The sequence below is a fragment of the Chiloscyllium plagiosum genome, unplaced genomic scaffold, assembly GCF_037043375.1.
Source record: "Chiloscyllium plagiosum isolate Xiang-an unplaced genomic scaffold, Cpla_swu_hap1 HiC_scaffold_45, whole genome shotgun sequence".
In the NCBI taxonomy this organism is placed as follows: domain Eukaryota; kingdom Metazoa; phylum Chordata; class Chondrichthyes; order Orectolobiformes; family Hemiscylliidae; genus Chiloscyllium; species Chiloscyllium plagiosum.
Window position 1 is genome coordinate 102,758,397 of NW_028270183.1, and position 10,922 is coordinate 102,769,318.

At 43.3% G+C, this 10,922-nt stretch overlaps 1 non-coding gene across 1 annotated transcript; it reads right to left on the reverse strand.

The window, feature by feature from the left end:
* Positions 1-237: 237 nt before the first annotated feature.
* On the reverse strand, positions 238-320 carry trnaf-aaa (transfer RNA phenylalanine (anticodon AAA)). Its single transcript has one exon. It is a non-coding gene; the product is annotated as a tRNA-Phe (tRNA).
* Positions 321-10,922: the final 10,602 nt, after the last annotated feature.

Sequence of the window (10,922 nt, forward strand, 5' to 3'; positions counted from 1 at the left end):
CCCGAGTCAGAGAACAGTGGACAGGGATTAAAGGAATCTAATGAAAAGCAGCACTTCTGCTCAGGACGTTCAATAACAGCTGCAGAAACCCGATGTGTTGAGCAGTGTATCTGGAAAGAGAAACAAAGATAATGTTTTAAATATGGAACATTTCTGATGAAGAACTCGAGTTTCCCAAGTCTAATCAAATTACCGGCCTGGTTCACAAAATAGTTTTTTCTGAACTTTGAGCGAAAATTATACCAGCAGGATTCGAACCTACGTGGGGAAACCCCAATGGATTTTTAATTCATCGCCTTAACCACTCGGCCATGACTACAAACAGCTCAGGTGGGTTGAGCATTGACCAAATCAGCCGTAATCTCATTGAAAGCCGCCGTTGACTTGATGAGCAAAATGCTTCCATTCTCCTCTCCCACCTCTGCTGTGAATTGTAAGGTGCGAGACACCAACGTAAAGGAAGAAAAACACAAAGTTAGGAAAAGATATTTGCAGCCAAACTGAGTCAAAATTATTGATTGAAAGGACAATCCCACTTTGGCAATTTGCCAGATCTCTTTGCAAACATGATCAGCAGAGCTGATCAAGAGAGGTATTGATCTGAGTGTTCTTGGACATGAAACAATCCAAGGTTAATGACATATTCATTTCTTTTTCTGGCGAAGGAGCTGGTCTTTCCAGATGCTCACAATGAAAGAGATTTTTCCTAATGAAAGACGGCAAATAAGTCCCATCTAACGCTGACACCATCGTGAGCGCTGCTGTTTCACAATACCACAGAGTCAGCGTCAATTCCCGCCTCATGCAACTGAATGTGTGGAGTTTGCACATTCTCCCCGTGGCTGCGTGCACTTGCTCTGGTTTTCTCCCATAGTCCAAAAATGTACCGGTTAGGTGAAATGGCCGTGCTAAATTGACGTGATGAATGGAGAGGAATGCATTTGGGCTGGGGCGGGTCGGTGTGGAGATGCTGGGCCGAAGGACCTGTTTCCATATTGTAAGTATTCTAATCTACAGTAATCAATGGCCAAGGTATGACGCACGTTGTTCGATGTTGCATATATGACTTTTCGATTGTTTTTCTTCAAAGTTTCTTTACAGTTCAAACGGGAGTGGAAGAAGGGAAATGAATGTCTCCCATAATTCTTGCCTTCTTTTAGCATTCACAGGCGGTATTTTTCCTGTACTTTTTTTTTACACTGTGGTTACTGTTAATGTTCTTGTAAGCTACACCGGCTGGTTTCCTCTTTCCTCAATGTTCCTCATCTCTACCCAAACACATTTTCCATCCTTAGCTCCTGAATCAATGTAATCTCTAACCATTGCACAATTGCCACGGAAACTGGGCTTTTCACACGCCTGTGTATGTCATTTTCCAATATTAATTGATCATTTACTGTGTTGCAATTGCGCATGTGAAGAAGAAAACAGAATAGAGGCAGGTGGTCCTGGGTTTCAAACGCACGTAATTGCAGCTAAAACGCAGATTATTGCACACAATGCAATCACGGAAGCATCCACCGAATCGTCAGGAAGCACACAATAAGTACAATGCTGGATGTCATGTCAGGAACAGGACCAGAAACACAACAGAAATACGTCTCTTGGGTACTATTTTGGACGTATTTCTCAATGAGCTATCATGTTTTACATATGTTCCATCGGGAGTTACCACACAAGAAAGTAACCAGTGCTGCAGACGGTCATATAATCCGAGTCCCAAGTCCCGGAGTCAGAGAGACTCAGTGCCCTGTGTGTACCTACAAGGAACAGCTGTACATGGGGTTTACAGGGTAACTGAACTGCATGAATGCAGCTCGATGGTCGTCTGTCTGCTTCTCCTCTATAGTTTTCTGTGCAGTCCCTGTGTGCAATCTTGTCAACTACGTTTGTCTGGCACAAGATGGGCATTGATCACTTGTCTCTGAGAGAGGCTGTTGGTTTATGTGTTGTCATAATTCCGAGTGTAAGGAGGAATCTGGTTGTCAGTTCCCAGAAACTTACTTTAATAAATGGAAGCGTGCTTTTTAACTTGCCGCGTGGCATATCCTCGTTACGAAGTTCGTGCACTACGATTCACGTTGCGGGACTATCCAATTTGGGCAAAGAATTTGTGTGGCAGTCACGAGTTGCCACGACCAGCTATTCCTAATTGCAATACGGACAAATGGCAAGAACTACAAATTCGATTAGAGCAGCACAAGTTTAATGTGACAGGGCAAACAGAAGGCAGCCAGAAGATTATTGGGTGGAGGGCAATCACCCAAGGTACCTTTTCATATGAAAGTCTGTGCATCAGTAGAATCTGGTACCCAAGTAGTCTATGTTGGTTATTCATATTCCAAACAACTTGTGTTGTTCCCCGTTTACTCTGAAAGTGAATAGACATAGTTATTTCACCGTTATTTCGAAAGAAGATCCTGCATTGAATCTGTTCGCCGCTTTTTGATGCTGTGGCGAAAAGGTGGGCAATCGCGATGTGAAACGTTACTATACTTTCATTTCCTTCATTACTGTCCTGGTGAGGGAGAAAGGTGATTGGCTCTCTCGATCAGATGGGGGCACCGGCGCATTGATGGCCTAATTTAATCACGGATATAATTGGAAATGTTCACTTTTAATGGTTCGTTGTTATTCTATTTTTTATATGATACTTGAGCACTTTCTGGGACTTGGCAATAAACTAAATCTCCAGTAGGTTTGGAATTGCCTCGCTGTTAGTTGTGCGAGCGGTTCATGTCAGAGATGTCTCACAGTGCCTCACAGACAGCACTTCAGCTTCGGTGTATCTGATCATGGTACTGCCTATTCAGTTTTAATTCTGTTCCATGTTAAGAGCTGTCAGTTTTTGGATTCGCTGGAGAGCAAAGTGGGTAATGCGATATGGGAGGTAATTTTCTTCAGCCAAAATCTTTGATGGTGAACTTGGGAAAGTGTCAAGAAGAATGGTCATTGGAAGCAAATATCCGGAAAACCTTCATCTCTGGATCGGTTGGGCCCATCCACCCTCCAAACAAAATAGCCAAACTCGCTGGTTGGCTAACAAACATCATGCGTTTTTTTTTGCAAATGGTGTATTCAAACCGTTGCCGGTGGCTGGATCATCTCAGAGTTGTCGAGCATGGAAACAACTCCCGCGATCCAACTTGCCTTTGCTGAATAGATAACCGAAATTAATCCATACATATCTGCCAATATTTGTGCCTTATCTCTCCGAGGTCTTCCTGTCTATACACCCATTCAGATGCCTTTGAAATGTTGTGAGTGCACAAGACTCTGCCACTAAATGTGGCAATTCATTCCACATACACAAAAGTTCTGTGTGAAAAACATGTGTCCCTCACATCCCTTTTAAATGTTTCCTCTCTCGCATTAAAGTTTGCTATGTAGATTTGAACTCGCGTGTCTTGTGAAAAAGTGCTCCCTGACTATTTACTTTGTCTGTCTTCCTCATGATTTTATAAGCTTCTGTGAGGCCATATCTAAGCAATGAAGCTCCTGGGAATCTGACGAAGCTTATTCAGTTTCGTTCTCATGTCCAAGCAGTGCAAACCTTGCAAATCCTTGTAAAGGTTTTCTCAACTTACACTTGCAAGAAGTGTGTCCAGCTGCAGAACCTGTTTGACCGCGTGGTCACTCTGGAACTGCGGGTGGACTCACTGTGGAGCATCAGCAATTCTGGAGAGTTATGTTGCCTCCCAGGTGCTCATGCGAGGGATGTCGCCCATCGGCTGAAGAGCATTCGAAAAGGGGATCGTGAACAGCCATTTGTCTTGGTGCATACAGGCACCAACGAAAAAAAAACGAGATGAAGACTCAGGGAGAATTCAGGGAGCTAGGAGAGAAATTAAAGAGGAGGACCACAAAGGTAGTAATCTCGGGATTACTGCCGGTGCCATGTGACTGCCAGCGTAGAAATGAATAAAAAAAGGCACGATGAACACGTGACTTGAGGAATGGTGCTGCATGGCGGGTTTCAGATTTGTTGGATTTTGCGACCAGTTCTGGGGAATGTGGGACTATAAGAAAATTGACGATGTACATCTGAACCAAACGGGAACGAATGTCCTTTCGGGAGTTTTTGCTACTGCTGTTGGGGAGGTTTTATACTAATGTGGCAGAGGGCTGGGAACCACAAGAGTAAACAAGTCGGCAGTGAGGTGGAAACTGGAAACGCTAAGAATCAGGAAGATAGCATTAATAATGGGAAGAGTAGACAGAGAGTAGATGAATGCAAAAGAACTGGTGGCCTGAAATGCATCTACTTTATTGCATGGAGTATAGACAGATGAACTTTGGGCTTAGGTTGGTGCCTGGGAATATGATATCATTGCGACCACAGAGATTTAGTTGAAGGAAGGGCATGGTTGGCAACCAAATGTTCTAGGATATAGATGCTTCAGACGGGATAGGGAGGGAAGTAAAAGGGGAAGGAGTTGCTGGTCAGGGATGATATCAATCGTCCGACGAGGGAATAGGCCATATTGGAACTGATATTGGGGAATACGCCAGGGCTGGTGTTAGCAGTTGCTGTGGGTGATTTATTTGGGAAGTGTCCAATATTCTGTAAGTTTTAGAATACTCATTGACAAAGATGAGAGTGGTCCTGAGGAAAGAGTACTAAACTGGGCCAAAGCTAATTATATCAAAATTATGCAAGAGGTCGGAAATGTGGATTGGACACAGCTATTTGTTGGAAAGTCCACAGTTCATATGTGGCAGGCTTTCAAAGATAGGTTAAATATAGTGCAGGATAGGCATGTCCCGTTGAAGGCAAAGGGTTTGAAAGGCAATATTCGTGAACTGTTGATGACAGGACAATTGTACGACTCACCAAGAGGAAAAGGAAAGCATACATAACGCCTCGGCAGTTAAGAACATAATGGTCCCTGGAGGAACATGAAAAGAGTAGAACAAGTCTTAAACGAGGAATCAAGCGGGTTAAAAGGGGTCATGAAACAACTTCACGCTAGCAGAATTAAAGAGAATCCTAAAGCCTATTATTCATATATAAGAAGCAAGCGGGAAACTAGAGAAAGGATTGGCCCACTAAAGGAAAATGAAGGAAGGCTGTATGTCGAATCTGAGAGAGTGGGTATGATTCTGAATGATTATTTTGCATCAGTGTTCACTGAGGAGAGGAACATGATAAATGTTGAGTCTAGATTTAGACATTTGATTAATCTGGATCATGTTGACATAAGTAGAGAAGCTGTGTTGGCAGGGTAGGGGTAATTAATGTGGACAAATCCCCAGGAACGATGGGATCTATCCCTGGTTCCTGAGTGAGGTGAGAGAGGAAATAGCTGGGGCCCTGACAGATATCTTCGCGGCATCCTTCAGCACAGGTGAGGTTCTGGCCGACTGGAACGTTGCTCATATTGTCCCCTGTACAAGAAGGATAGTAGGGATATTCCGGATAACTACAGAACAATGGGCCTAACATTGGTGTTGGGAAATTTGCTGGAGAAGGTACTGAGAAATGTGATCTATTCATATTTAGAAAAGAATGGGCATATCAGTGAGAGGCATAGAGGTTTTCGGGAAAGTGCCCAAGTTGATAGATGAAGGAAAGGCTGTTGATGTCATATACATGCACTACAGTAAGGAGTTAGATAAGGTTCCCCATGGCAACCAAATACAGAACGTAAAGTAACATGGTGTGCAGGGTGTTCTAGACAGGTGGATAAAGAATTAGTTGAGCAATAGGAGACAGAGAGTGGCAGTTGAATGGAGTTTCTGGAAATAGAGAAAGATGACCAGTAGTGCTCCACAGGGGTCAGTGTTGTGGCCACTGTTGTTTGTGATATACATAAATGATCTGGAAGAGAGCACTGTTGGAATGATCAGAAAGTTTGTAGATGACACGAAAATTTCTGGACTAGCAGAAAGTATAAGTGACTGTTAAAGAATACAGGAGCATATAGATATACTGGAAAGTTGGGCGGAAAAGTGGCAGCTAGATTTCAAAACAGACAAATGTGAGGTGACGCATTTCGGTCAGTCTAATTCTAGATGGGGTTATACAATGAAGAAAGAACTTCGGGAAAAAAAAGTTGATGGACAGAGAGATCTGTGAGTGCAGGTCCATTACACTGAAGGGTGCTGCACAGGTGGATAGAGTGGTCAAGCAGGCATATAGTAAGATTGGCTTCATTGGATGGGGTATTGAATAAAATGGCTGGCAAGTCATGTTAAAATTGAACAATACATTGGTCTGGCCACACTTAGAATACTGTGTAAATTTCTGGTCGCCACATTACCAAAAGGATGTGGACGCTTTGGAGAAGGCGTGTAAAATGTTTAAGTGGATGTTGCCTCGTATGGAAGGTGCAATCTAGGAAGAGAGGTTGAGTAGGTTAGGTTTGTTTTCATTAGAAAAAAAGGAGTTTGAGGGGGACCTTTTTGAGGTTTACAAAATCATGAAGGTACAGACAGGGTAGATAGAGAAAAGTTTTAATTCCCAGGTTGAAGGATTAAATAACGAGAGGTCACGCTTTCAAGGTGAGAGGTGAAACGTTTAAGAGGGATTCACGCGGCAACGACTTGACACAGCGGGTGGTGAGTGTCTGGAACGCGTTTCTAGCAGAGACGGGAGTGGTAATCACGATAGATACATTTAAGATGTGCCTGGACAGATGCATGAGTCGGTGGGGAGCAGAGGGATACAGATTCTTAGGAATTGGGTGACAGGTTTAAACAGTAGATTTGGATCAGCTCAGGCTCGAATGGATGAAGGGCCTGTTCCTTGTCTGTACATTTTCTTTGGTCTTTCTTCTTAAATTACGCCAATTTCATTACAAAATTTACGAGGTCTAAGTGCCTGAAGTGAATCGATGCTGAAACACTCGTCATCTGAGTGTGTGGTCGCGTGGTCGAGCGGTCTAATATCCTGGATTTTAAGCTTCAGTTTCTATCGAATCGTGGCTTCAAATACCAGCATCGTAAGTGTGCTCCGATGTGGAGATGTATGTGAGAAAACTGCACATGTGTGGTTGCCTTTTAATTTGAGTGTTTGCAGCTCCTCAGTGAGCTTACCCTCTCGGTGATAAAATCAGCGACTATCTCTGAAAACAACGCAAGTTCCGGCTGTCCGACGTATCCTCATATCCCGTCGATAACTTTGCTTTTGGATATCTGTGTTGCCAGTTTCTGTATCTCAAATGGTCGGCACAATTGGCTGAAATGTTGGTGGTTCGAGCCCACCCAGAGAATAAGCCTCAAATATTTCAGCACAAGCATTTACCCCGACCATGTATTGACATTGTAACCGGGAAAACCCATCCATGATTCACCCCAAGTCCGCAGGGAGTGAGACGTTTACACGCAGCAGAATACGATATCACTTTCTCCAAGCTCCCGATACCAAGAGAAAGCGGCCACTGCAGCTTCAATCAGTGACTTTCTGCCAAGCCATGGGAAACAACTCGTGGAAACTCCTTCCTTAGTAACAGCTCCTTCCGTGTGAAAGGAGCAAAACTTTCACTTTAAATTGGAAAGGGCTTCAGGACAAGGGCTCCAGTTCTTGGAACATGTTATAAATAAAACTCCTGACTTGAAAATAAGAAGTGGTAAAGGTTTTAGGAAGAAAGAACAAAGAAAGTGTTGATTGAGACGACTCTGTCTCGTCAGCAGATGGGAAATGCCCAACACTGTAAACGGAAATGATTGGGTTTCCTTAGGTAATTTCACGACTAATTTACTGTCTGCCAGAGTGATTGGAAATTACATCAGCGACATAAAAGTGAGGGTAAAAATATGAAGATATTAATGTTGAACCTTAAATCCCGGGACAAGTGCTGAATAGATTGTAATGCTTTGAAGGAATAACTGAAGTGAAAGGTGCGAATGATATTTTTGTGATTAGGAGGAATGAACTAAATTATGCTCGCAATATAATAGCAAACTAATCCACAGTGCACCGTGCTTGGTTAGCTCAGTCGGTGCAGTGTGAGATGCTTAATCTGAGGTGGGTGCAAGCCTCACAATGGGCGCTTTCACCGCTTAATACAATTCCGGCTCTTCTTTCCACGTGCAGTATTGCAACCCTTCGCAGGGGAATGTTCTTGCTGCTTTCATTGACACATCCGCCTGCTTTTGATCACACGTCGGTTTCTGAGTGAACACTGTTTCCATTTTACTGGAGGCGCCAGAGACAACTTTATCAGTGCAGCCGAAAATACAATGAATGATGTCCGTTTCAAAACGTGAGGTTCCAAACCAACCGTGCACCACCCAAAGTGTTCAAAGGCACGGAAAGCGAATGGCCACTTGCTTGGGGTCTGACAGAGACGGATCAATGTCACATGGGTCCTGAACCAATTTTCAGTGATTCAGATTGTTCTGATGGAAACCAAAGGGAACTCTCCCTCAACGTTTTGCAATTGTTCTTCTTGTGTTTAAGGTAATGAACAATATATTGTCAGTAACGAGGGTGGAGGTGCGGCAGGATCGTGAGGTTTCAGTGTGGGACATAGACACAATAAGTCAAATATCCCCAGAGCACGGGAGAACTGTTTGGTCCAGGATCACTGCCATCTTCTGTTTCTAAACCAACAAATGAATTTACTGGAAAATCTCAGCAGGTCTGGTGGCATCTTGGAAATATAAATCGATTTAAGACTTCGGGACTAGTGACACTTCTTTTCCATGTCCATCTCCACCTGCTTTTGCACACTCTTCCTTTTTATTGAATGTCTCCTGACTTCCAACTTTATATTCAGCTTCTCTTTTATTACTTCCTCTCCAACCATTTTCCCAGTCTCCAATTTTGTATCAGAACTGTTCCATTTTTCACATTGCCCAGGACTTCGAACTGAACAAATAACTCTGTTTCTATTTCCTTAGATTGCAGATGGCCAGAGACTGTAAGTCAGTGTTGTTCCGAAAACTCATCCATGATTCACCCCGAGTCCACAGGGAGCAAGACGATTACACGCAGCAGAATACGACACCATGTTCTCCAATCCCTCGATGCCAACTGAAAGCTGCCACTGCAGCATCAATCAGGGCTTTCTGCCAAACCCTGGGACACAGCTCGTGGAAACTCCTTTCTCATTAACTACTCTTCACATGGGAAAGGAACAAAGCTTCCATTTTAAATTGGAAACGGCTTCAGGAGATTGGAAGATTGTTCCTGATCTTGGAACGTGTTATAAACAAAACTCCTGAATTGAAAATAAGAAGTGGTAAACGTTTTAGGCAGGAAGAACAAAGAAAACGTTGATTGTGAGGACTCTGTCTTGTCAGCAGATGGGAAATTCCCAATACTGTAAACAGAAATGATTGGGTTTCCTCAGGTAATTTTCCGACTGATTTACTGTCTGACAGAGTGACTGGAAATCACTTCATGTGAAAATATTCGGGTTGAATCTTAAATGCCGGGACAAGTGTTAAATAGATTGTAACGTTTTGAAGAAATAATAAAAGTGAAAGATGTGAATCATGTTATTTGTGATTGGGAGGAATGAGCTGGATCTTTGCAAATTGCTGTTCCAGGTGAATTATGCTCAGAATGAAATAGCAAACTAATTCATCGTGTGCCAGGCCTGGATATCTCAGTTCGGTGCAATGTGAGGTGTTTGATCAGAGAGTCGTGCGTCCAAGCCCAATAATAGGCATTCTTGTTATTTTCGTTGTCACATATGTCCTCCTGCTTTGATCACATGTCGGTTACTGAGTGAAAACTGTCTGCACTTTACTCGAAGCGCCAGATACAACTTTATCAGTGCAGCTGAAAATACTATGAATTATGTCCATTTCCAAACGTGAGATTCCACTTCATCCGTGCACCAACCAAAGTGTTCAAAGACACAGAACGCGAATGGCCATTTGTTAGTGGTCTGAAAGAGACGGCTTAATGTCTCATGGGTCCTGAACAAAAATTAACTGATTCAGAATGTGCTGATGGAAAGGAACGGAGCTCTCCCTGTACATTTTGCAAATGTTCTTGTTGTGTGCTCATGTAAGTTTATGTAATGAACAGTTTATTGCCAGTAACGAGGGTGGGGGTGGGGAAGGATTCTGAGGTTTCAGTGTGGGACAGGCGTGATCTGATCGAACGTGTAAGTCAAATATTCCCAGAACATGGGAGAGCTGATTGGTCCAGGATCACTCCCATCTTCCGATTCAGAATCAACAAATGAAATTGCTGGAAAATCTCAGCAGGTCCGGTCGCATCTTGAAAATGAAAACCGAATGAGATTTCGGGACTGGTGACACTTCTTTTTCCATCTCCATGTCCCTCTGCCTTTCTACAAACTTCCTTTTTATTGAATATGTCCTGACTTCAAACTTTATATTCAGCTTCACTTTTATTGCTTCCTCTCGAAACATTTTCCCAGTCTCTAAAATTGTCTCATGCTTGTTCTATCTCTCACTTTGCCCAGGACTTCCAACTGAACAAATAACTCTGTTTCTATTTCCTTAGATACCAGATGGCCAGAGATTGGAAGACATAGGAGCGGTTAACGCTTTCAGAATATCTAGTCTTCTCCGCCATTTGATCTTGTCTAATATCGTTCTTAACTCCATTCTCCAGTCCTCTCCATGAACACTTACTCCCCAGTCTTAGGATCCAGTCTTTTTCCCAGTCTTTTTGGGTCCTAATCCGTCCCAAAGCCCTCCACATGTGTTGTCAGCTGTTACACCGTGTCTACGTGACATCAATCTCAGTTTCAGTGATTCTCGGCAAACACGAACTGTTCTGAGCAGCTCGATCGGGTCTCTGGCCCCACTGTGATCCTGCGGGGGAGCAGTAATCATCTTCGTCTCCTACGGAAAGGATCAGCGCTTCGAAAAAAACGGACAGAAAGAAAGATAGGCTTGTGTGTCAAGATATGTGGAGGTAATTGCTTTCTGACCTGGTCAGTAAACCTTACTCTGGATATCCCCGCACATTCGAGCTGTCGTGGTGAAAGGGC